At 42.0% G+C, this 23,882-nt stretch overlaps 3 non-coding genes across 3 annotated transcripts; 2 read left to right on the forward strand and 1 right to left on the reverse strand.

Annotated features, from left to right (window-relative positions):
• Positions 1–9,812: 9,812 nt before the first annotated feature.
• trnak-uuu (transfer RNA lysine (anticodon UUU)) lies at positions 9,813–9,885 on the reverse strand. The gene has a single exon. It is a non-coding gene; the product is annotated as a tRNA-Lys (tRNA).
• A 5,508-nt stretch (positions 9,886–15,393) lies between these two features.
• trnak-cuu (transfer RNA lysine (anticodon CUU)) lies at positions 15,394–15,466 on the forward strand. Its single transcript has one exon. It is a non-coding gene; the product is annotated as a tRNA-Lys (tRNA).
• Positions 15,467–20,672: 5,206 nt separating this feature from the next.
• trnak-uuu (transfer RNA lysine (anticodon UUU)) lies at positions 20,673–20,745 on the forward strand. Its single transcript has one exon. It is a non-coding gene; the product is annotated as a tRNA-Lys (tRNA).
• The last annotated feature ends 3,137 nt before the right edge of the window (positions 20,746–23,882 follow it).

The following is a 23,882-nucleotide window of genomic DNA, read 5'->3' on the forward strand; positions in this document are numbered from 1 at the left end:
TATCCAAACTTTTAATCCAGTCTCTAGCCTGTCTTTATTTTTGTTTCAACAAGGTCTCTTCTTCATTCACAAATTCCTCCCTCGCTGAACCGAAACTTCCACAACACTGTTAAAAAGTGTTGAGCTAATTAAAAGGTATTTACAGTATTTAGAAGCGGGCTGGATGCTAGTAAGCTTATGCTAGCTTTCATGCTACATAACTGAGCCGGACAGAGTTGTCCCTCATCTGGGGATAGACTTTAATGCTTTACAAACACCAAAGCAAGTAAGCGCTGTGACTAACATTACTCTTCTGAAGCAGGGCTGCCAACTTTTCCAAAAACCTTGGAGTGAGATTTTGGGGGGGCCAACCCATATTTTGCCGCGTACAAAGCAATTTCTTTGGGTCTTTATCCTTTAGGGTTTAAATTGGGATTTGGTATATGTGGGTGGATGGGGGACTCCCTAGGGGGATCTGGGGGTATGCCCCCCCAGGAAAAAAATTTGAAAAATAAACCATTAAATGGCACTTTCTGGAGAGTTTTTTTGCAACAAAAAAAATGGAGAAATCAAGTCTTACATGATATGTGCAAAACTGTAGGGTTAGGAGCCTTTGCATTGTTGTATCAACAGGTTTTAGGGCATTCAGCATTTACATTATATACATTATTAACTTCTTATAATATAAGAACTGACCCACACAATGTGCCAAACATAATGAACCACATGAAGAGACAGTAGCATATGTCAGCAACAGCTGAGAAGATTTGGGTCTGTGGTGAACAGGTCCAGGGGTCCCTGGTGTAGGGACCAGGGACCCAAAGTTAAATTAATGATGAGGGATCAACTAAGACCACTGAAATTCTAAAGAATGATAAACACTGATTACATAAATTCTAATCCTTTAACCTTTGTGCCAATGTCAGTAATGTTTGGCTGTCATCCTCTGGCCCCACTTACTGTTTTTACTTTTTGGGGAAAATAAGACTATTTGTTCATTTTAAAAAACATCAAATTAATTATTTACAGTTACATTTAGAGATGCAGAGGTTAGAGATGCACAATAGTGGCCCAACGTTGCAGTATCGTATATATATATATATATATTATATATATATATATATATATATATATATATATTATAGTATATATAGGCTAGTATAGCTCAGGGTGTGTTTCACCAGATTTCTGCTCATATTTACAACTTTGTGCACATTCAAATATAACTCCTCCCATCTCTGTTGTCCGAGATGTGGAGAGTTGTAATATAGTCTGCTGTGCATGTCATTGCTCCGCTGATATGATGGATCTCATTCAGACCGTCTGACAGACGCAGAGGCCCATTTGGTCTCTGGTCTCTGACAGAGTTTAGAGTGGCCGTACGCTGCTCTTCATCGGAGGACTACGCACGGATGCAACGCGTCACCGCCCCCAGCAGAGCGAGTCCACTAACATGGACTGAAGTTGCTACGCTACCAGCCGCGCTGCTCACCTCTATTGTTACAGAGAGAGTGGACACGAAGCGACGGACGGTCTGTGATAATCAGCTCATACCTGAAGCAGGGGAAATGCACCTGGGATGGCTCGTGAAAAAATGTTCTCATTTTGCGACAATTTGAAAATTCCACAGACAGGGAGCGCTCTTGAACCCACTCACAGTCTCTGAAAGCACAACTAGTCGATCACAAGTGGCTCAACAGGTAAAACATAGATAAACTCATCTATCAGAAATTTGACCGACCGGTTTGACACTTCAGCGTGAGAAATCGGGGGTGTGGCGTGTGCGCGTGTGAAACCATCAAATGCTTGTGTCTCACGGCCAATGCGTGAGAGTTGGCAGCCCTGTGAAGTGATTTTGGAGGTAGAAATACGCTGGTTGACTAGCATGACACCATTGGATTCAAATAATAATCAATCCAGGTTAACGTGAATGACAGTGACTGCATGTTGCTTCCTCTAAATTTCAGGTTGTGGTCGACTAGCGAGGCCAACTCGTCAGTTTGATAAACTGACCAGACCTGCATGACTCTTGTTTCTTTGGGCTAGTTGTATTAGCTTTAGCCTGGCTGGTAGCAGCTTTCTGCTTGTTTCTTTAAGCTAACTATATTAGCTTTAGCCTGGCTGGTAGCAGCTTTCTGCTTGTTTCTTTAAGCTAACTATTTTAGCTTTAGCCTGGCTGGTAGCGCCTTTCTGCTTGTTTCTTTAAGCTAACTATTTTAGCTTTAGCCTGGCTGGTAGCAGCTTTCTGCTGGTTTCTTTAAGCTAACTATATTAGCTTTAGCTTGGCTGATAGCAGCTTTCTGCTTGTTTCTTTAAGCGAACTATTTTAGCTTTAGCCTGGCTGGTAGCAGCTTTCTGCTTGTTTCTTGAAGCTAACTATATTAGCTTTAGCCTGACTGGTTGCAGCTTTGTGCGGTGGGAAATGGCCCGGAGACGTTGTGATTATGTTGCATTAATCAGGGGGTTTAGTTTGTATTTGAGGAGAACTTAAAACCCCAACTACTGTAGCGTCACTCACTACCCATCAAATACTATGACATCACTGTGTCAGAGGCAGCTGTTGCCAACGGTAGGCTACTTTTCTACACGCGAAGAGCCTCACTTCCCATACCAAACCCCGTCGGACTAACGTCACATCCACACGTTGCCCACATGGCTACCTGTCTTAAAGGGGAACGGTCGGATGGTAATAATCATGTAAAGGAGAAACGGTGAAAGGTTACTTTTCTATCAAGCAGCAAAAAGTATTAACGTCAACATCGTAACGTCCTGCAATGTGACTTTCGCGCATGTGCACATTGCGATGTCAATGCTAAAACACATATTGTTCAGCCCTAACTGACGGTATACTTCAGTAAGCTAGTTTGCCACTTTTATCTTGGGTAATGCCACATGTAAGTATATCTTAGTTTATTTAGATACCCAACATAGGTTATACTACGTACACTGTATAACAATACATTACATGTTTCTTTATTTCATCTTACATTTTTGCTAGCCTGTTGTGTAGTTATATTGTTTTTTACAATTATCTTTGTCTAATATCTGTGACTCATTAATATCAAAGTAACTGGTCATTGTGTTTTCTCTCCAGTTTCACCCTTTGTTACTCAAATAAACGTGTTACAAGGATCCCGGTCGCCAGTGCTTGATGGTGGAAGGTGTTTAGCTGTTGGTCAGATTGCACTGCGTTACGTACGTGAAGGACAAGACATATTTCATGGTAAGTATTTCCAGGTAATCTCTGCATCTCTAATCTCTGCACCTCTATAATTCTAATATTACCATGTAACAAAATTGAAACAGGCAGTTTTGCATTTTCCACCACTGATTCATGTTTTTATTTCAGAAACTACCGGAAGCATTTCCAAGTAATAACTAGGTCCGTGTACGTTTTGATCGTTTGTTTTTTCGTTTAAAACCACAAACGAAATAACGAGAAAACCACCGTTTTTCGTTTGTCGTTTCAAACCAAAAACAAAGAGACGGTAAAATGAGAGCCGTTCTTCCGTTTTGGTTTCTGAAGTCAAAAAACGAAAAACGAGTAAACCAATTTCAAATAACGGACCGTTTTTTGTTTTTTGAAATTCTTATTTTCATTTCTCCGTTTGAAGATCTACATTACAAGAAAGACAGGTGGGCCGGAAGTAGTAGTAAATATAGCCTATAAAAATAAAAGCCAAGCTTTTATACGGGTAATTGTGCTGCACTAACGTTATACCAGAGTAACGTTAGAAGAAAAAAAAATCAATCAATAAATAGGCTGATATGAACCTGGACCCAAAGAAAAATGTTAGCAACAGTAGTTTATTTATTTATTTAATATCGAGCCTATCCACGTGCACATCACCAGCCCCGTTTAATGAGCGCATTGTTTGGTTCAATACAGCTGGTAAGAGGGTAACCTGAGAACTTGTGTGTGCAGAGTTGGTACTGCTAGCGCTATATAATAATTAAATGTATCTTTATTGTGGTTTCCACGTAATGGACCATCAAGGGCAGTTCAAAACGATTACAAAAACAGACCAGTAGGGTCGCACCATGCCTGCTGTGTGCAAACTGCTGTCATATGGAGATGAAAGAAATTAAGTTTTATGTTCAGTAACTTTGGAAAGCTAAACATTTTCCATTGTTTTCATTATAACTGCTTTCACAAATCACGTTTCTTTGCCCTGCTGCTTAAGTCAATAGCCTACTCACCAAAATGAGCTCTTTCTCGTCATAATGTTTGGCTGATTTCCATGTGTGCTATTATACTGCGTGAACTGTTTTAGGAGTTGACTGTGACACTCACAAATTTAAAAACATGTCTCACATATAGACCTACAGTCCAGTGGGGGTGTGGCTCTAGTGTGTGTAATAGACAACAAGCAAGTGAACATAATCTAAACATTTTAATAAATAAATTGATTCATTTATTATTTACATAAAATAACAATAGATTAACAACAAGGGACATTTCAACTAAACTTAACTATTCTGCAAGTGAACATAATAGAAAGAATTTGAACAAGTTAATAATTTATTATTTGCCTAAAATGACATCACCACGATGGTCAGCAACAGATGAACATAACTCAATTTAACAGGCCCCCCACAACAACCCTCTTAAAATAAAAACTACACACACTCCTGACTACATCAGCCAAATTCCCACGCCAAGTTATTGTCAGCTTTTAGAGAGGCAATAGAAAGCATCCTGACTGGAAACATCCCAAACTGGCATGGGATGTGCACGGCCCAGGACCAGGACCATGACCAGGACCTGAGGGCTCTACAGCGGGAGGTTAAAACTGCTCAGAGGATCATGGTACCCATCTCCCCAGCTTCAGTGATATCAGGGAGTGAGGTGTATACGCAGAGCCCAAAGGATCCTAAAGGACAGTACCCCCCAGCCACAGCCTGATCACCATGCTGCCTTCTGGGAAGGGATATAGAGGTTTCTGCTGCCGCACCACCAGACTGCAGAGCAGCTTTTCTTCCAAAGCTCTCAGACTCTCACATTCTAATTCATCCCCAGCACTGCTCCACTAGTTAGAGTTTATTTCTGTTTACCATTTTTATAATTGCTTCTACAGTATATTAACTTATATTTTCTGCTATGAGAGAAGGGAGTTACAAACTCAATTTATACTTCATACTATATAACCTGTATATTGTGACAAAATAAATCTACCCACCTACCTTAAAGAAGAATAAAATGAATGTTTTGGAAAAGCCAAGTCAAAAGTTCTGACCTTAAAATGATTGAAATGTTGTGGAAGGATGAGGAAGCAAGCAGCTCATGTGAGGAACCCCAGATGGCCTACATTAGGACATTTCTGATGGGAGTTTGTTGTCTGAGCTGCTAAGAAGCTGATAGCAGTGTTAGAATCAGGTTAAAACAGAAGGGCATGCAGGTTTAACTCTGGGATTGGGGTGAATAATGATGATGATGGTGATAGCTAGGTTACAAATAAAATCAAAAACCAAATGAAGTGAACAACATAATACATCTGTATCAGTAATCTTGATTTAAAACAGTTCCCATAGGCACATTACAGTCAGTCATTTAAAGACTGCCATCTGCTGGTTGAAAGGGGGAACAGTTTGGTCCGTTGTGGGGAAACCACATTAAATATGAACTTAATTATTTAATATAGCGCTAGCAGTACCAACTCTGCACACACAAGTTCTCAGGTTACCCTCTATTACCAGCTGTATTGAACCAAACAATGCGCTCATTAAACGGGGCTGGTGATGTGCACGTGGATAGGCTCGATATTAAATAACTATAATAAACTACTGTTGCTAACATTTTTCTTTGGGTCCAGGTTCATATCAGCCTATTTATTGATTGATTTTTTTTCTTCTAACGTTACTCTGGTATAACGTTAGTGCAGCACAATTTACCCGTTATAAAAGCTTGGCTTTTATTTTTATAGGCTATATTTACTACTACTTCCGGCCCACCTGTCTTTCTTGTAATGTAGATCTTCAAACGGAGAAATGAAAATAAGAATTTCAAAAAACAAAAAACGGTCCGTTATTTGAAATTGGTTTACTCGTTTTTCGTTTTTTGACTTCAGAAACCAAAACGGAAGAACGGCTCTCTTTTTACCGTCTCTTTGTTTTTGGTTTGAAACGACAAACGAAAAACGGTGGTTTTCTCGTTATTTCGTTTTGTGGTTTAAACGAAAAAACAAACGATCAAAACGTACACGGACCTAACTACACCTCTGTTTTTGTATTATTTCCATGTAATTAAATCAAAACAGGCAGTTTTGCATTTTGCACCACTGCCTTCTAAATCTCTAACCATGCGCCATTTCTTGCCAAAACAATATAACCAACAATATGTTAAATAAATTTGATAGATGTACTCCCTGATGGTCTAATGACTAGGATTTGGCGCTCTCACCGCTGCGGCCGGGGTTCAATTCCTGGTCAGGGAATGGTCAGGACTTGACAGATACAGATTTAAAAGAGCAAGTTTTTGGTTGATTTGTCAAATTCTTCCTCATTAGTTTAACGTTTTAAAGAGTACCATTTCCTTTAAATCAGACCCCGACAGCGGATGTATCCTTTTGTCCTCATTGATGGGTCATAAACATTTCATCTGCCCATCTCAATAACAATTATTTTCATTTTTTCAAGCAGTAACTAAACCCCTAACCAACATTTTTAACTGAAAACCAATGTATGTGAGAGTCAAGTAATGTTATTGTTGGATTCAGGTCCAAATTTTGACATTTTAGCGCAACGCAAAGGTGCATAACAAATTTTTTTTCTACATACCTGGAGCGATGCAAAGCAGGGGTGGCCAACTAGTCAAGGAACAGCAAGAGACTTGGTATTTAAGAATACAAACTGACTATGTGACAGATGTGTAATCTGTCATGTCCTGCCTTCTGAAGCTCTAGCCAGGAGTCATTCCTCACCTAAAACAATATGAGTCATTCCAGGAAGTGAAAAGAAACTCACATCTACAAAGATAAATTTGAAAGATGTGACTCCCTGATGGTGTAGTGGCTAGGATTCGGCGCTCTCACCGCCGCGGCCCAGGTTCAATTCCCGGTCAGGGAATGGTCAGGACTTGAGAGACTCAGGTGTGATGTTTGAAAGAATAAGTTCCTGGAATTGATTTTGATTTGTCAAATTCTTCCTCATTAGTTTAAATGAACTGACAACATCAGTTATATGACTAACAGTTCTCAAAGACGCACACAATCTCAACTGGTTATCCTTTAGACAGCTAGTCTCTTTTTTTTTTTTTTCTCACTTTTTGTCTCTGTCTGGCCTTATGTATTTGCTTGTATTACATCAAGTGACCTGCATACCAATGACCGTAAAGATGTACAGTACATGTTTTCAGAACTGTACCTTCAGATAAGGTAAGGCCACTTGGGTTATCTTTGGGCTGCTCTATATTCACCTGCAGAATGATAAACCCTAGAGTTGGCCCACTCCAGATTATTTAAGCAACAAACGTCCCTGGGTGGACTTGAACCACCATCCTTTCGGTTAACAGCCGACTGCGCTGATCTATTGCGCCACAGAGACTGCATACGTCTGATGTTTTTTTTATTTCTGATTCTGATGTAGAGATGGACAAACGACTCAAAAGCATAATACTTCTTGCCGTGACATAACAAGAAACAGTAAAAAAAAGGTCGGCGAGACAGAGTTCAAGACCCTTTTTTCAGGACACCCAAACTTTGTCGCTCAATATGGCAGGAATTCTATGCATCCAGGGCCAATGTTTTACCATTTCATCCACTACGGGCCCCTAAGGAACTTTGCATGTGTTGTCAATAAAGATGCTCACAAAACGCTGCACTTGGAATTGCGTTTCTCATGCACATTCATGTCCTCTTAAATACAAAGAACTGCTAAGTTCTTTATTCCCAATATCAACTCTTAGACATTAGTTCCAAATGAAAACACTAGTTGTCAGAAGTGGGATTTGAAGCCACACCTCCAGTGGAGACTGCTACCTAAATGCAGCGCCTTGGACCGCTCGGCCATCCTGACTGATTTAACAGATCTTCAATAGGACCTGTCTCAAAATTATTATATAGTAAATTAAACATGTCATGATATCATGACATGTCTGACAGGGCGCTACCTATACCATCCAAAGACTGAGACTGCAGCAATATGTTCAATGCCCGTATATGTTTAATGTATTCATATTTTCGTTATTTTCACAATGTTTATTCTTCTCATCGGGTAGGATTGCATTTTTCTTAGGCGGCATATTCCCCTGGGCCTGGTGGTGTCTGGCTGCACCAGAGCACCTGGGATGTCAGGCTTTAAATCCCCACCTCTGAAAGTGCCGCTTCTTAGCCGGATTATGTCTGGCCATGTCATAAATTATAGAGGCGAGGCCTCAAAACTGAGAATATATTGGGGCGTGATATTTAAATTACAATCGTTTCTAGCCGCTGCATTTATCAATGTACGATCATTCTTACGCTCTGATTGGTGTGATACGAACGTTTCATGAATCTCACGTGAAGCCTGTCGTACGTTAGGTTAATAAATGAGGGCCATTAGCTCTAAGGATGTGCTTCAATACATAACTGAAGTGGACACACTAATGAGTAGCACAATGGTGCCATCTGTTTACCTTGTCATAAGCTAAAGCCTTTTCCAAGCTAAAAGAAAAAAGGCGCTCTTCTGCAAAAGCACAGCTGGGAGTGCTTGAGAGTCCTTTGAGGTGCAGCGTGATTTTAGGCTGAGATGCTTCGGGTGTGTTAAGGTGTGAGCCCAAATAGTCGTTACCTCACACTCATCCATGCATACACCATGCATACATGTATACAACCTTTGCACACAGTCGCAGAGAACATTGGTCTCCACATACAGTTTTTATCAAGATTGACGACCAAATTGTTAGTTTTTTCTGAAATTTTGCGAACCATTGCAATGCCTTTCATGGCCTCGTTGGCGCAGTAGGCAGTAGAGGATTACCCGACCCTAGCCCGACGGGACCGGACGGTACCCGACGGGCCGGGCCGGTTCGAACAGATTTTTAGAAAGGATGCTGGGGTTGGGTCGGGCTCGGTCACATCAGCGCGATAAGGCGTTGAACATTTTGAATTTAAAACAGCTTATTATGTAGGTAATGGCGCTTGTTGCCCCGTGTGCATTTATGCGCTCATCTGTTGACATTTCCGAATGCCTTCCTACAATTGCTTAATAAGCTTCCACACAAACAAACGTACATGTGTCATTAGTATGAGAAACAAATGCGATTTTAACTGTGTCGGGCTAGGGTCGGGCTCGGACATAAATATCTTAATGCCTGTCGTAATGCCCTCGGGTCGGGTTCGGTTACTGCTCTGTCGGACGCGGGCCGGGCTCGGACAGAAAAATCCGTCCCGATCCGCACTCTAGTAGGCAGCGCTGTGAGAGTTCAACCTCACACGGGGTAGTTGTTTTAAAAAAAAAAACACTACTGCTGCTAAAAATACAGTGACAGGTGGTTGAACACTGGCACAAGCACATGAATGGAATTTGTCATTCTTTGGTTATTTCTGAGATTGATACAATGAAAGGAATTATTTAAGAGTGTAGCAAACCAATGAAAAGGGTTATAGAACATATGGGATGTCCTTGGACATACTATCCAAGCAGGAGATGAGTACAGAGATTTGGGTGCTAGCAAGATGGATTGTTGCCCATTGTTCATTTAGACTTACCAGCAACATTGTTATGATACAAACCTGCTTGAAAAACAGTCACAATTCTTTTTAAAGACTTGTGCATGGAACACACATGATAGTGTCTGAATTTGTCCATACAGGCATGTCAAATGGACAACTCATCTAGCAGAATGTGCAACTCTACACCTGAACAGGGACTTGAACCCTGGACCCTCAGATTAAAAGTCTGATGCTCTACCGACTGAGCTACCCAGGCTTCTAAAACAGAGGACTGTGGAAAAAACAATCTCCTGAACTACAATTAAAGTGCAAGTAAATTAAGACCATTAAGCTGTTGCCATGATCACGGTCTTCTGGACAGCAGGAGGGTAGACCATAATTTGCACAATGCCTGAGAACACCAATTGTTATTGCACAAACTGGTTGAAAATTGGCTAAATTGACCAAAACGGTTAAAAAGCTCAAAGTCCCAACTCATCATGGCCACTAGCAGACTGTGAACATCCTGCAAACCTGCATGACAGATGACGTTAGCGAGCACTTCATACATATCCCAGAATCAAGCTGTTGCCTTACCAGGGACTTGAGCTGTGGTATTCTTCTTTGCTGAAAACGTTGATAACTTGATGCAATTTTACGGCTTCAGACAAAAAAACTTCATTGCTGGTGGGTACAATAAAACATCTCTCCCTCTTGATCCGCTTCCTCTTGACGGGAAAAATCCACCAGATGACTTGCCATCCAAGCAGGGAGATCAGCACAGAGATTGGGTGCTATCAAGATGGATGTAGGTTGGCCATTGTTCATTTAGAGATAGCACCCGCATTGTTATGATGCAAACCTGCATGAAAAACCGCCACATTTCTTTTAAAGACTTGTGCATGTTACTTACATGATACAACAGTGTCTGACATCTGTTATTTTTAACAGTTAAAAAGCAGGCCGGTTAGCTCAGATGGTTTGAGTGTGGTGCTAATAATGCTAAGCACCGGCAGACACTTTAGGGGTAATAAAATCACCAAACCCTACACCCAAGATCATCTGCTTCCACCTTTTGTTTGCACAAATAGGCCATTTACGCAAGTGAAGAAGTTCTTGTATCTCAAAGGCATATGAGGTTGCATACAGATGGAGAGAAGGAGGAGGAGAGAGGTACCTAGTGCATCATGGGAAGTCCACCAGTAGTCTAGGCCTATAGCAGCACAACTAAGGGATGGTTCAGGACTCACCCAAGCCAGCCCTACCTATAGGATTTATCAAAGAGGAGAAGTCTTAAGCCTACTCTTACATGTGGAGATGGTGTCTGCCTCCTGAACCCAAACTGGAAACTGGTTCCACAGGAGAGGAACGCTCTGGCTCCCATTCTACTTTTGGAAAACCTGTTCTTGACTTGCCTTTTCCCACATCCTCTGAATGCTTAGCTAACTAAATGACTTTAGTTGTCCAAAAATTGCTTTTTCATCTTCGTTGTGATTGTGTGCCTTCAATATCATATCATAATCATGTTATGTGGATATTATGAAAGAAACTGTCAAGCAAACACTTGCAACACTTTTAAAGGTTCCATGGTGTAATGGTTAGCATTCTGGACTCTGAATCCAGCAATCTGAGTGCAAATCTCGGTGGAATGTGTTTTAAGCCACAGTATAGGTGAAAAAGGTTTTACAGGGGATTAAAGGTTTAATGTCATTGGCCATTTAGACTGTAAACAGTATGTTGGTGGGGGCATGTTGAGGAGTCACCTGATCGTTAATGTAACTTGAAGGAGCTCCACATTTGATAGGATTGACTGGAGGTGATAGGCTTTGAGTTACATGGGGGATACACACTTTGCATTCAGTCTCGTAATCACCATAAAAATTAGGTATCATTGAAATTTGAACTTGTGTTGCTGCTGTATATGTCACCCCCCCCCCCCCCCCAAGAGGTGGGGAGGTGCTTTCTAAACTAACTAAAAAGGTATACCAGCAAATTAATCTTTCCACTGACAAAACAGGACACAGACCAAGCATCTACAGCATATACACTTTTATTCTAAAACCCAAGTTAAAGAGTAATAAAACAACTACGAATAAACAGGTATTACAACTAATTAGTAAAAGCTAAATATCTTAAGAGTAATGTCCTTGTCAGTTGTGCTCAGTGTTCTTTACAGTCCGTGGTGCTGTTATCCTAAGGACAGCTGAATCCTGCCCGGAAACCTAGGGTCTTCTTTTCACCGTCCGCGTTGCGTGTTGCGTTCCCACCTGGCTGACACTGGAGAGAACAAGAGAGCTCTCAATCAAACAAGTCACAAAGCAGTTCTTTGCCCACACATTCTCCGAGGACAGCTGGCAGACTTTCCTTTACTTATCTTCGTTTTCGCTTTGAACTCCTCGTTTGGGTGGCTGCAGTCCCCCTCTTCTTTGGATTCTAAGGACGTAATCTAGTCTGCACCACCCCGAGTCTACCCGCACTTCGTTCGTTTCGACTCGTTGGCACTTCTCCAGCCCGTTGGTTCGTTTCTCGGCTTTACTCTCTCTTCCTTTGTTCTGTCACCACCGTTTTCTTCTTCCCTCTGCTGCATCCTAGATCATCTAGAACTACGATGTAACATTTTAGAACTGCAATTAACATTTTAGGACCGTAACTCTTAAAATCCTATAACTTCAACCTATTCTTCCAGAACTGCAACTTAACATTCCAGAACTGCAGGTTAACATTCTTGAACTTTGACCTAACATTCTAGATTAACAGCTAAACATTCTAGAAATTAAATGTAACATTCTAGAACTACAACACAACATTGTAGAACTGTAAGTAATATTTTAGGACCATAACTCTTAAAATTCTAAAACTACAACCTATTGTTCTAGAACTGCAACTTAACATTCCAGAACTGCAGCTTAACATTCTTGAACTTAAACCTAACATTCTAGAACTGAATATTAACATTCTAGAACTCAAACCTAACATTCTAGAACTGCAATTTACCATTCTAGAACTAAGCTGTAATCTTTTAGAACTGTAAGAACATTTTGGGACCGCAACTTACAAATATTCTAAAACTTCAACCTATTGTTCTTGAATTGCAACTTTACATTGTATAATGGCAGCTTAACATTCTCGAACTACAACATAACATTGTTGAACTGTAAGTAACATTTTAGGACCATGACTCCTAAAATTCTAAACTACAACCTATTGTTCTAGAACTGCAACTTAACATTCCAGAACTGCAGCTTAACATTCTTGAACTTAAACCTGACATTCTAGAACTGAATATAACATTCTAGAACTCAACCTAACATTCTAGAACTGCAATTTACCATTCTAGATCTAAGATGTAATCTTTTAGAACTGTAAGTAACATTTTGGGACCGCAACTTACAATATTCTAAAACTTCAACCTATTGTTCTTGAATTGCAACTTTACATTGTATAATGGCAGCTTAACGTTCTAGAACTACAACATAACATTGTTGAACTGTAAGTAACATTTTAGGACCATGACTCTTAAAATTCTAAAACTACAACCTATTGTTCTAGAACTGCAACTTAACATTCCAGAACTGCAGCTTACCATTCTAAAACTACAATGTAACATTTTAGGACTATGAGCAACCTTTTGGGAATGCAACTTATACAAATTCTAAAACTTCAACCTATTGTTCTGGAATTGCAACTCAAATTTCTAGAATGAAAGCTTAACTTTCTAGAACTATATCTTTACATTCTAGAACTTCAACCTAACATTCTAGAACTGCAACTTAACATTCTAGAATTTAAAGCTAACATTGTAGAATGGCAGCTTAACATTCTAGAACTTCACCTAATTTTTGGACCGCAACTTAAAACTTGAGAAGTGCCTGGCTAGCTCAGTCGGTAGAGCATGAGACTCTTAATCTCAGGGTCGTGGGTTGAGCCCCACGTTGGGCGGTGGTGTTTTAGAGAGTGGGAATTTCTCAGTTCTCCACAGTATCAGGTGGCTGTATTGCGGTGGATATGCTGTCAATCGCAAGATTAGGAGTTCCATCCTTGTATAAAAATCCATGAAATTTACCAGACTGAAATGTGCCTGCATTCTACGATCATGGTCTGTGCTGACCTCATGTTCCTCAGATCAAACTAAAGTCTGGTGACAATGCATGTTGAAATTCTAAAACTTCAACCTATTGTTCTAGAACTGCAACTCAACATTCTAGAACTACAATGTAACATTTTAGAACTGTAATTAACAGTTTTGGACCGCAACTCTTAACATTCTAGAACTACAAATAACATTGTAGAACTGTAAGTAACATTTTAGGACCATAACTCTTAATATTCAAAAACTACATCTTATTGTTCTAGAACTGCAATTGAACATTCCAGAACTGCAGTTAAATATTCTAGAATTTAAAGCTAACATTGTAGAATGGCAGCTTAACATTCTAGAACTTCAACCTAACATTCTAGAACTACAATGTAACCTTTTAGGACTATGAGCAACCTTTTGGGAACGGAACTTTTAAAAATTCTAAAACTTCAACCTATTGTTCTTGAATTGCAACTCAGATTTCCAGAATGAAAGCTTAACTTTCTAGAACTGCATCTTTACATTCTTGAACTTCAACCTAAAATTCTACAACTGCAGCTTAACATTCTAGAATTTAAAGCTAAAATTGTAGAATTGCAGCTTAACATTCTAGAACTTCAACCTAACATTCTAGAACTGCCAAGTAACATTCTAGAACTGTAACATTTCAAAACCTTAAGTAAAATTTTTGGACCGCAGCTCAAAACTTGAGAAATGCCTGGCTAGCTCAGTCGGTAGAGCATGAGACTCTTAATCTTAGGGTCGTGGGTTCAAGCGCCACGTTGGGCGTTGGTGTTTTAGAGAGAGGGATTGCTTGAGTTCTGCACCGTATAATGTGGCTGTATTGGGGCAGATCGTCTGTCAATCACAAGATTAGCAATCCCTGTTATTTACCAGACTAAAAAGTGTCTGTATTCTACAATCATGGCCTGTGCTGACCTCCTGTTCCTCAGATCAAACTAAAGTCTGGTGACAATGCATGTTCAAATTCTAAAACTTCAACCTATTGTTCTAGAACTGCAACTTAACATTCTAGAACTATAATGTAACATTTTAAAACTGTAATTACAGTTTAGGACCACTACTCTTAAAATTCTACAACTTCAAACTATTGTTCCAGAACTGCAACAACTAACATTCCAGAACTGCAGGTTAACATTCTTGAAGTTTGACCTAACATTCTAGATCGACAACTTAACATTCTAGAAATTAAACCTAACATTCTAGAACTACAAATAACATTGTAGAACTGTAAGTAACATTTTAGGACCATAACTCGTAATATTCAAAACTACATCTTATTGTTCTAGAACTGCAATTGAACATTCCAGAACTGCAGTTAAATATTCTAAAACTTAACCTAACATTCTAGATCTGCAACTTAATATTCTCGAACTACAATGTAACATTTTAGGACTATGAGCAACCTTTTGGAACGGAACTTTTAAAAATTCTAAGACTTCAACCTATTGTTCTTGAATTGCAGCTTAACTTTCTAGAACTGCATCTTTATATTCTAGTACTTCATCATAACATTCTAGAACTGCAGCTTAACATTTTATAATTTAAAGCTAACATTGTAGAATGGCAGCTTAACATTCTAGAACTTCAACCTAACATTCTAGAACTGCCAAGTAACATTCTAGAACTGTAACATTTCAGAAGTTTTAGTAAAACTTTTGGACCGCAACTTTAAACTTGAGAAGTGCCTGGCTGGCTCAGTCGGTAGAGCATGAGACTCTTAATCTCAGGGTCGTGGGTTCGAGCCCCACGTTGGGCGGTGATGTTTTAGAGAGTGGGAATGCCTGAGTTCTGCACAGTATCAGGTGGCTGTATTGCGGTGGATATGCTGTCAATCGCAAGATTAGGAGTTCCATCCCAGTGTAAAAATCCTTGTAATTTACCAGACCAAAATGTGCCTGCATCTACGATCATGGCCTGTGCTGACCTCCTGTTCCTCAGATCAAACTAAAGTCTGGTGACAATGCATGTTCAATTCTAAAAAGAAAGTTGATTTGTATTTGCATTAATCCAAAATAAAGTTGTGTATATGCATTAATCCAAAATAAAGTTGATGTGTATATGCATTAGTAAGTAGACCTTGTGGCGTGTGTGTGTGTGTGTGTGTGTGTGTGTGTGGTGTGTGTGTCTGTGTGTGTTGGGAGTGGGGCTGCTAAATGTCAAGGGCTGGAGGAGATAGATGCAGAACAACGTGGTAGTACACTGTGTGTGTGTGTGTGTGTAGGTCTGTGAGTGAGAGAGTGACAAATATAAAAAGCTTCAAGTAGACTCTAATAATATATCATATTGTTTCTTCCACTTATTAAAATATCTGACTTATTGCCACTATCTGTTTCTGCTTCTTTTTGATTTTGATTTGAGCACTAAGCACCTCTCTCCTCCTTCTCTCCATCTGTATGCAATCTCATCCCATTAATGCATGTTACTAACTCAACTTCTTCCTTCCTGGAGTCTTGTGCTCTCTCAACCCCGTAGTCTTGAGACCGGGGTCCGGTTCTTGGCCAATGCAGTTTTCCTTTAATTCTTTTTGTAATTAGATTTTTTGCTGACATTTGTGAAACATAATGTGGCCATGCGGACTGATTGTTTTCACTGGTGCAATTTGACCCAATCAAGCATTGGTGGTTCAGTGGTAGAATTCTTGTCTGCCGTGTGGGCGACCTGGGTCTGATTCCCAGCCAATGAACTTTTCCTTCACTACTATTTGGAATTAACCCCTGCACAAAAGGGGCATGTTTGTGTGAAGGCAAACAACTTATTTCTGGTCATGTTAACCACTTGATTTCAGTCATGCATGTTAGCTCCATTTGTTTGTTGGTGCACTAGGCAGCCCAAGAGACTGGGATCCGGGGTTGCTTGAAGACGGATAAAATTACCTTTTTGCTGACACTTGTGAAAACATAATGGTGCCATGCAGACAGATTTTTTTCAGTGGTGCAGTTTAATGTGCGTCAAGCATGGTGGTTCAGTGGTCAAATTCTCGCCTGCCATGCGGGAAACCTGGGTCCGATTCCGGCCAATGCAGGTTTCCTTTAGTACTATTCTGAATTAGCCCTTGCACTTAAGGGAATGTTTGTGTGAAGGCAAACAGCAAATTTCTGGTGATGTTAACTTCTAGATTTCAGTCATGCATGTTAGCTCCATTTTGATTGTTGGTGCACTAGGCAGCCCAATAGGCTGTGATCCGTGTTTGATGGAAGATGGATAAAATTATCTTTTTGCTGACACTTGTGAAAACATAATGTAGACATGCAGACTACTTTCTTTCAGTGGTGCAATTCAAAGCATGTCTAGCATTGGTGGTTCAGTGGTAGAATTCTCGCCTGCCATGTGGGGGCCTGTCGCATATAGGTGGCATTCGCTGACAGCCAATGAAGTTGCAGCATTAATAACGCTGTCCGAGGTGCTGAACCAGCCGAGTTTTTTTTCCTGAATATTTAATAATTATTATCTGGACGCAGGTTCAAATCCCAGTTGGGGCCATGTCTGTGATGCATTATTAAAGATAAATAGGTATTTATTAGATTTTTTTATCTTAAGTCAAGTAAATACCTTAAATTATACAATTAAGGTAGTGTATGACACAAAAAATACTAAAGCCAAACAAAACTAAATATAAAATAACACGGTTCTACTTGACTTACTCATGGCTAATAACTACTTATATTACAGTTTTCTTAGTAGACTGTACACCTAAATGTCGGCTTGTCTTAAAACTGTGGAACAGTATCGGATATACAACAATTTTAAACATTTTAAAGGATTTACAACAGTTACGATGGACACAACAGATGGATATTTTTTAAAGATGCAAATATGGTTTTAATAATACACCAGGAACTGTTACAGTCGTCTTTGTTGGCAGAGGACCTGCTGTTGTTGGCATCAAAACCTCAGCTCATGAGGAAGGGGCACAGGTCTCTTTACAGCTGGCAGGACTGGGTTTCAAAAGGGAAGGACAACAACAAAAATCAATTATTAGTTTATAACGGACAAAAGCATAGGGAGTATGACAAAGCTTTAAATGGATGAAGCAAAACACAAACTAAACGGTATGCTCTCTCTTTTATTCCTCAGGCTATTAGACAGCACAACAAGCACTTTAAACGTATATTTTTATAAGTTTTGTTATCTTATTTTTTTTATTGTATTTATGTGTAATATTGTATAGTGTATTTGTGGTATTGTATTTATTCTCTAGTTTTTATGGGTATGATGGCGAGTGTGAGCACTGTAATTTCTACTTGTATGGATGAAATAAACTTGACTTACGACAAAGCTTTGAATGGATGAAGCAAAACAGTTAATTTACCGTCTTCTTGTGAGCTCTTCAGTTTAGTTGATGGTGCTACAACAGAAAAAGTATGTTCAGTCATTTATATTTTCGGCAAAATACAAAAACTTGTGTTAGTAAGTAAGTAAAGACACCCATCTTTTACTTCACCTGCTTATCTCAGTCTTATATAGTGAAACAGACTTTCTTATAACAATATATAAAGAATGTGTTCATTCATACACATGCATTGTGTGCATTTTTTAAGGATTAATATTTAGTAGTTACTCATTTGAATTTAACCTAAGCAGGGGAAGCAACATGACACACATACTGTAAATGCAAACACATCCACTCAAGTGTTAGTAACCACAGCAGGCGAGTGCGCCCTCTAGCGGCCAAGGATATATTACATCCGTAGTGGTTTAGCAGTACCATAGGAAATGAATGGGAATCAGTTTAGGGCGCTATAGCTAAAGAATTCCCGAGTGCCGCGCGGGAGACCCGGGTCCATTCCCGGCTAATGCAACTTTCCTTTACTAATATTCGGGATTAGCCCTTGTACGAAACGGGCATATTTGTGTTAACCATGACACGCAGGACAACAATGGGACGGTTGGGTTTAGGAAGCAATACGGCACTTCTTTTTCCCACAGCCCTCTTTTTTAGACGCATGGGTAGCTCAGTCGGTAGAGCATCAGACTTTTAATCTGAGGGTCCAGGGTTCAAGTCCCTGTTCAGGCGTACAGTTGTGCATTTTGCTTGATGCCATGATAAATTGTACACTTTGGCAATCCTTAACACTTTCAGACACTGTATCATTTAAGTAACATGCACAAGTCTTTAAAAAGAAATGTGGCTGTTTTTCATGCAGGTTTGCATCATAACAATGCGGGTGCTATCTCTAAATGAACAATGGCCAACCTCCATCCATCTTGATGGCACCCAAATCTCTGTGCTGATCTCCCTGCTTGGATGGCAAGTCATCTGGTGGATTTTTCCCATCAAGAGGGAGAGTTGTTTTATTGTACTCACCAGCAATAAAGTTATTTGTCCACAATTGCATTAGGTTATCAACGTTTTCAGCGAAAAAGAATACCACAGCTCAAGTCCCTGGTAAGGCAACAGCTTGATTCTGGATATGTATGAAGTGCTCGCTATCGTCATCTGTCATGCAGGTTTGCAGGATGTTCACAGTCTGCTAGTGGCCATGATGAGTTGTGACTTTGAGCTTTTTAACCGTTTTGGTCAATTTAGCCAATTTCAACCAGTTTGTGCAATAACAATTGGTGTTCTCAGGCAATGTGTAAATCGTGGTCTACCCTCCTGCTGTCCAGGAACCGTGATCATGGCAACAGCTTAATGGTCTTCATTTAAGTGCACTTTAATTTGTAGTTCCGGAGGTTGTTTTTTCCACCACCCTTTGTTTTGGAAGCCTGGGTAGCTCAGTCGGTATAGCATCAGACTTTAATCTGAGGGTCCAGGGTTCAAGTCCCTGTTCAAGCGTAGAGTTGCACATTCTGCTAGATGAGTTGTACATTTGTCATGCCTGAATACTTCAGACACTGCCATATCATTTGTGTTCCATGCATAAGTCTTTAAAAAGAATTGTGGCTGCTTTTCAAGCAGGTTTGTATCATAACAATGTTGCTGGTAAGTCTAAATGAACAATGGGCAACCTACATCCATCTTGCTAGCACCCAAATCTCTGTACTCATCTCCCTGCTTGGATAGAAGGTCATCTGGTGCATTTTTCCTGTCACGAGGGCTAAGAGTATAGAAACGGAACAAGAGGGAGAGTTATTTTTTTGCACCCAAACAGTAGTAATTTACTTGTCTGAAGCTGTGTTGTTTGAATTAGATTATCAATGTTTTGAGTAAAAACGAATACCACAACTCAAGTATTTGGTAAGGCGACAGCTTTATTGTGGGATATGTATGAAGTACTGATCTCTATGCTTTGATGGCAAGTCATCTGGTGGATTTGTCCTTCCATGGCAACAGCTTAATCTTCTTCATTTACTTGCACCTCATTTGTAGTTCAGGAGATTGTTTTTTCCACAGACCTCTTTTCAATGTTGGTGGTACGTCTAAGACAAGGGCAACGCGGTCCATCTCTTCTGCTACTCATCTCTGTACTCTCCCCTGTTTGGATGGCAAGTCATCTGGTGGATGTTTCCTCTCCAGGGCTTTTGCTTGATTTACGTATTGTGCTTCCGCATGAGGACACTAAGAGAATAGAAGCGGAACCAGAGGGAGAGTTGTTTTATTGTACCCACTAGCAGTAAAGTTTATTTGTCTGTAGTCATAAAATTGCATTAGGTTATCAACGTTTTGAGCGAAAAAGAATACCACAGCTCAAGTCCCTGGTAAGGCAACAGCTTGACTGTGAGATATATGTGAAGTTCTCGCTATTGTCATCTGTCATGCAGGTTTGCTGGATTTTCACAGTCTGCTAGTGGCCCTGATGAGTTGTGACTTTGAGCTTTTTAACCGTTTTTTGGCCAATTTAGCCAATTTTCAACCAGTTTGTGTAATAACAATTAGTGTTCTCAGGCATTGTGTAAATTATGGTCTACCCTCCTGCTGTCCAGAAGACCGTGATCATGGCAACAGCTTAATGGTCTTCACTTAATTGCACTTCAATCTGTAGTTCAGGAGATTTGTTTTTCCATAGGCACTCAGTTTAGAAGCCTTGGTAGCTCAGTCGGTAGAGCATCAGACTTTTAATCTGAGGGTCCAGGGTTCAAGTCCCTGTTCAGGCGTAGAGTTGCACATTCTGCTTGCTGCCATGATGAGTTGTACACTTTGGCATGCCTGAACACTTTCAGACATTGTTGTGTCATTAACCCTTGTATTGGCCTTTGTGTCACAGGGACATGTTTAGCTTCTGGGACCTTTTGTACCAGCCTGCTGTTCCGCTTCGGGCTCCCCAGACTCCGCTTTCATTCCATGTCAAATGCCATCGTGGCCTCATCCTTCGGGTCTCGGAGACCCCCTGTCTTATTTATCATGCCATTATACGTAAGTTCCACCAATGCCGTGGCGCCCTCATCCTTCGATGTCATCTTTCTCCTACCCTTGATGCCTAAGCCTCGCCATGCGGGTACCTGGGACCCAGGGGTGTGTGTGTGTGTGTGTGTGTGTGTGTGTGTGTTTATCCAAAAGGTTCAAGGTTTGTTCGGGGCTTTGTCCACGCGGGCCAAGAGGCTAAGGACAAACACAGTCTGCACAGTAGTAGGCCCGCGTAAAGCTCCCGCAGATGTATCTCTTGCAGCCACCGCACACAATGTGTGATTTGCAGTCCTTTCCCTCTGGACAGAGCTGACACTGCTTCCTTTTGCTTTGCACCCTCGGTGTGTCCGGTTCAGAATCCCCGTCCTCCTCTAGGCCCCTTGTGACTGTGCCGCCGCCGCTGCCGCCACTACAGCCGCCACCACCACAGGACCTCCTCGGTTTGATGACGGCTTTGACAAGTGCGGCGGACGCCTCCGTGCGAGGCAGACGCCGCCGTCTCTCGATGAGCGGATTCACAAACGCCCTTCCCAACTGCTCGAGGAACACCCTCCTCTCGTTGAGCTTGCCGCGCATCCACTCGGGCCTGAGCTCTCGCCACAGCACAAAGGCGTTGTAGGCGGACACGTCGAGGATGTTGTGGAACACGGCGAGGGTCCAGCGCACCATCTTCCTGCGACAGCTGTATGTGTCCACGAGCTTGTCCAGGTTGTCCACGCCTCCCTTGGTGTGGTTGTAGTGGAGGATGATGTCAGGTTGGCTTGCCTGCCGGCGCCAACGCGCGCATCCCCCGTGTGCAGCGTGCTCAGCAGCACCACGTTCCTGTGCCTCTTGGCACGTAGGACACCAGAGTGGGGACGGGCGTGAAGGCAAACTTGGACGAGAAGACCGCACGGCCCTTTGTGGCGAGCAACGCCCCCGGCAGCTCAGGCTTGTTTTTGCCCATCGTGCCCACCGCGGTGAGGCGCCGCTCAACGAGCAGCCGCTCAACGAGCAGCCGCTGGACCAGCAGCCGCTGGACGCACGTAGGAGGTGAAAAGTTGTCGCACGTCACGTTACGCAGGCCCCTCAGGCCTAGGTCACGTCCAGCACCACGCGGGCGACCAGATTCCTCTCGGGTGTGTGAAAGTGGCGTGTCCAAACAAGAAGATGGACATGATGGAAGAGATGGAAGAAAAAATTTAACACACACCACACACCACACCACACACACTAAGACAATTGTACGGCAATGGTACAAAAAAAACCCGAAAACAACAACAAAGCAACAAATACAACACCTCTAAAGGGCACCAGCTGCTCGTCCACCGTCACACACCTCTCGTACGGCCGCCAGTTTGTCCAAGGCTTGGCGGACAGCTCTTGACTCACGGTCGTCGAATCGCAACAGTCTAGAGTACGCGTGGAACTGCTTGATTGGCATCGTGGCACGGAAAATGGCCCTGCCGCTCTCGTGCCACAGGCTCTCCAAGGCCTCGTTGCGGGACCGGTACACGCCCGCGAGGAGCAGCAGCCCGAGGTAGGCTCGCAGGTCCGTGACGTCCATCTCTTTCCACTTTCCGGCTGTGGCGCATCTCCTTTGACCCTCGAGATTTGGGCAGCCACAAACAGCAGCGTCTGTTGTGTCCTCTTCTTGGTCGGTTTGTCTTTTTCGGTGGCATGGCAATGAGGTCTAGGGACACTGGGATGACACGTTTTCGAGGACCATTTGACTTTGCCATCTTTTGACAGAAATGTTTCCTCATCCTCCTCTTGCCCCGTCTTCACTACCATCTTCTTCTTCTTCTTCTTCTCTTCTTCTTCTTCTTCGTCGTCTTCTCCTACTTATACTTTTTTGTCTTTGTCTTCTTCTTCTCTACTTCTTCTTCTTCATTCACTTGTTCTCCTTCTTTGTCTTGAACTTCAACGTCCATTTGGCCTTGGTCATCATCTTTGTTGTCGTCGTCGTAGTAGCAGTAGTCTTTTTGCCGCTGTGGTCGTGTATGTGTTGGTCCTCTTGTGACGCACACCCACCGCCATCACAGTCACGGTGGTGGTTGTCGTCGTCGTGTTTGTCGCAGGCCTCTTGTGGGTTTTTCTCCTTTTGTACCTTGACTTCAGCGGAGACATTGCTAGCGGCAACGCCGCTCACGAGAATCCGATGCAGCTTCAACTCCAGAGTCAAACGACGGGCCATGCTGCAGCTGCTCCCCCGGCTGTGCCGAGCCACGTGCAACAAGTGCACAGGTCCAAAACAATGACGTGAAAAAAAATGACGACAACAAGAAGACAAATGTGTCTAAAGTGTATATTGTGTGTAATAAAAATAATGAGTAGACTGATGTCAAGCCTTTAGTTTTATTTTTTAACCTCCCTTTCCACTCGCCTTTGCCTTTCCTGTTTTTACTACAACTACAAGCCACTGGCCAGAATCCCGGGGACTCAAAAGCAGGACGAGGGAGGGTAGCAGAACTAATACGTCCGATTGAGTGTACCACCAATGCCAAGGGTCCCTGTGACCTGAAGGACAATTCCACGAGTCCCTGGGACCCGAAGGACAATGTCGCGGGTCCTAGGACCCGATGACAACAACACGTGTCCCCGTGACCCAAAAGGACAACGCCACGGGTCCATGTGACCCGAAAGAACAATGCCACGGGTCCCTAGGACCCAAAGGACCACGTCAAGGGTCCCCGGGACCCGAAGGACAGTGCCACGGTCCCAAGGACCCATAAGGTCATTCCACGGGTCCCTGGAACCCGAACAAGACAACGTCCAGGGTCCCGGACCGAAGGACAATGCCACGGGTCCCCAGGGACCCGAAGGACAATGCCACGGTTCCCAAGACCCATTAGGCCAATGCCACGGTCCCTGGAACCAAGGACAACGTCAAGGGTGCCCGTGACCC

The sequence above is a fragment of the Etheostoma spectabile genome, unplaced genomic scaffold (assembly GCF_008692095.1).
Source record: "Etheostoma spectabile isolate EspeVRDwgs_2016 unplaced genomic scaffold, UIUC_Espe_1.0 scaffold00019151, whole genome shotgun sequence".
Classification (NCBI taxonomy): Eukaryota; Metazoa; Chordata; class Actinopteri; order Perciformes; family Percidae; genus Etheostoma; species Etheostoma spectabile.